The following is a 3343-nucleotide window of genomic DNA, read 5'->3' as shown; positions in this document are numbered from 1 at the left end:
AAAGCTAAGGTGCATGCCTTCTGAAGGGGGGCCAGCTGGCAAAAATAGAGAACAATTTTCTTGAACTAATGCTTAGAAGTGCTCAATATCTAACACGGAATGAAAGGTTTGGGTGCGGGTTTTTTTCCCCTGTAGTTTTCTGTTTAGTCCTGGCTTTTGGAGGCCATGGAGCGATTCTAAAGAACTGAAAGGGAAAAACCTCAGGAAAAGGCCCTTCTGACTCATTTTGGCTAGGGACATCACAGAGTGATCTACTCTTGTTAAGCAGGGGTGAACTATGTGGCTAGGCTGTGACCATTTCCTGCTTTACTAATCTGTAGCTGTGAAAATGAAATAATCCAGCCATCTCTCCTTCTGTAGGAATACTTGATTGCATGTGATTAGATCAGAGAAAGCCTCAGTTTAACAATAGTCATCTGCCTTGTTTAAGCAAACTAGGATGGCCCCAGTTCAGTTTAGAACTATTCTATTAACGCAGTGTTTGTTTGTCATTCAAATGTACTATTCAGTCCAGCACAAAACACATAGCTGTACAAGGGAGTGGCCCAGAAGGGTGTGTGTGGGGTGCACAGGCTGAGATGTCTTTCAGAAGCTCCTGAGGAAACACTGAAAGGTATTCAGGGACAAACTAGATCTAGGAGAGGCTGAGAGCAAATGTAGCATGCAATCCAAATCCAGTCTGGGATGCCACGTATGAACACTTGCTGAAGTCAGGCCTGAAAGCACTATTAAAGCCAGGCTGCAGTTTGTGTCAGAAGAGGGAAAGACAAAGTTGATTTTAACAGTCTGGCTGTTATTTGAACGGTTTGTTACTAACAACAAAACACAGCAGGGTGTTACACTACGCAGGCAGCTGCTTAACTCGGACCCATTCTATGCGTCTGATCGTGTATCTCCTAGAGCTGTCCCAGCGTTGCTGACCCATTTGTCCACATCTCCCCTACATGCTCCCAGCTCCTATGCTTGCCTTCTAGCTGCCTGCTATACAAGGAATAACGTCCTTTTATTTTGGACTACAAAGTTACTATACCATCCTCCATTGCAGACATTCTTGTCGTCTGCTCCACAATTTAATATTGGTTGATGCAGCCTTACTGACCGGTGTATGATTTTATTTGATGTAGAATGAGTTATCCATTTTCCTGAGAAAAGCCTCAGCACTCTCCTTTGGTAAGTGGGTGTATATATATATAAAACTGGGTTTGCTTGTGAATATATATATATATATATATATACGTATGTAAAAAACTGGGTTTACTTGTGAATTACAAAGCCACCTTTCGCTGGTATCAAATGGCGCTCTACTTTTGAGAGCATAGCTTTGCCCATACAGTTTTTAACATGGAGCTTGCAGCGCGTACGGTTAAACAACAGTGCCAGTAGCCAGGCAAGTAGTTTGGAGCATTTACCAGAGGCATTAGTAGTGTCTGGGGTAGCCTCAACTTAAAACCTTGAAGGTTAATTTGAGTAGTTTCCCTCCAAGAGTCTCTTGCCATCACAAACAAGGCTATGTTACCCATCTCGGATATATATTCCAAAGCCCATTTTGGAAGTGGATTTGCTGAGGAGTTTCCTCAGAGCTTCTTTGAGACTAAATCTCCCCCAAATCAGACATGGGTTTCTATACCTCCTGAAATAAACTGTTGTACCTTGCTAAGTCATCCTTCTGAAGAGCCACATTGCTACTCAGTCTGCATTTTTCCTTATGTATATGCCCTCTCTTGATTCAGGTGGATCCTGATCAAATATCACCTCACCATCTAACTGCTGGCACGTAACTACTCGTTGCCAAGCAAGAAGTTTTTTTATCGTGTCCAGTTTCCTGCCTGTGAATTAGTACTTGCTTAAACACAAACGTGAAACAACAGTATCTAAATAAGGAACACGTTCATGCCACTGAAACAGAAAGGTTCTCTCTGTGGACCAAGGGAATAGTAACATCAGCACAACATGTGGGAGGGAACTGGTGCAGTTTTAGTAGGAGGAGAGCTGTATCTGTGCTACTTCTGTCAACTTTCAGTGACTGTAATGACATGGACTTTTCCAACCGATACACAAAACTGACTTTTTGTCCACCTGGTGAAACCCATAAACTCTTGATGTTCACAGAGAGGCTGTAGCATCCCGAATGACAGTCAGCAAATCAACCCAGACTCCACTTGAGACCCAAATCACGAAAAGGACTGAATCCATGGGCTCCTAAGAGTGAGTTTGTATGCACTGTGTTGCTTTCTTTGTAAACAAGCAAACCCCAATCACTGCGTAACTTTACGTCCAGACAGTGGTTACTCAATACTCTTGCCCTTTCTACTTCAAAACAGTGGCTGTATTTGGTCTGACTGAAAGAGCCTCCTGTGGGAAAGGCACAGAAGTACTTCAAAACAGTGGCTGTATTTGGTCTGACTGTGGGAAAGGCACAGAATGAAAAGGCAGGCTTTCTAGATCAAGAACCAGTGCATGGATGTACAAGAATGACAGGCTGCCGAGCAGAAAAATAAATTCACCGCTGAATCCCAGGCAGCTACAGACTTGTACCAACTTTTCCTTTTACCTAGCTGACAAAGTAGTCTGCGAGACAGTGCTTTACATCTCAAGCATATTGAGCTTTACACAGAAGACAGGCTATACTGGAGAGGCAGTCATCCCAAAGCATGTGCTCTTGTGATCTTTTAAGTTTGCATAGCATAATGAATATGCGGTAAAGTTGGGTTTTTTTAACTATTTACATATTTCCAGTGGTATATTAGTGTTCTGATTTAAAAAAGATCTGAAGGGAAGGAGATTTACACATGACATATAGAGGTTCTTCTTTAACTGCCCTAACATCCAGACAGCCTAGTTATGACATAGTTGTAGTGGGCCACAAATTATACTTTCATATTGAGTGATATTTTTCCAGATTTCTTCTTTTAGCAGTAGTTGGAATTGGAGGGTTTAGATTTATGAAATGTCTCAGAATTTGCATCCTTTATTTTTATTTAAGGCTGATCATGTGATTCATTTCCTCCAGCCCACGTGTATAGCTCTTCTGTACTTGCATCTCCTCAAAGACCATAACTAGTTATCTTGCTCTCCATTGGCAATAACCTGACAGGATTGTCAAAGTAAAGTACCTTATCAATATGACATAATCTTATTAATGAATGTTAAGGACGTGACAAGTGCTTTTTTATTCACTGATGTTCTTAATGGCCCTGTTTGACCTGTTCTTTCCATTGATCTTCAAGGATTGTCCCTTGCTCTCACAAAGGCTACCTAAAACATGGAAAGCAGTTGTTTAGCCTCAGCAGTTAGGCTCCATCTGTGGATCAACTCTATCAATTTCCCATTCTGCAGCTACTCA

At 41.8% G+C, this 3343-nt stretch overlaps 1 long non-coding RNA gene across 1 annotated transcript in view; it reads left to right on the top strand.

The window, feature by feature from the left end:
* Positions 1-2055: 2055 nt before the first annotated feature.
* Positions 2056-3343, top strand: part of LOC118453053 — a 4738-nt gene continuing 3450 nt past the window's right edge. The window contains exon 1 of the long non-coding RNA XR_004842941.1: positions 2056-2205. This is a non-coding gene — a long non-coding RNA (uncharacterized LOC118453053). The remainder of the gene's footprint in view (positions 2206-3343) is intronic.

Source organism: Egretta garzetta, unplaced genomic scaffold, assembly GCF_000687185.1.
Source record: "Egretta garzetta isolate BGI_Z169 unplaced genomic scaffold, ASM68718v1 scaffold68, whole genome shotgun sequence".
NCBI classification, from domain to species: domain Eukaryota; kingdom Metazoa; phylum Chordata; class Aves; order Pelecaniformes; family Ardeidae; genus Egretta; species Egretta garzetta.
The sequence above is the reverse complement of the archived record's forward strand: the minus strand, read 5'-3'. Positions and strand labels throughout refer to the sequence as shown.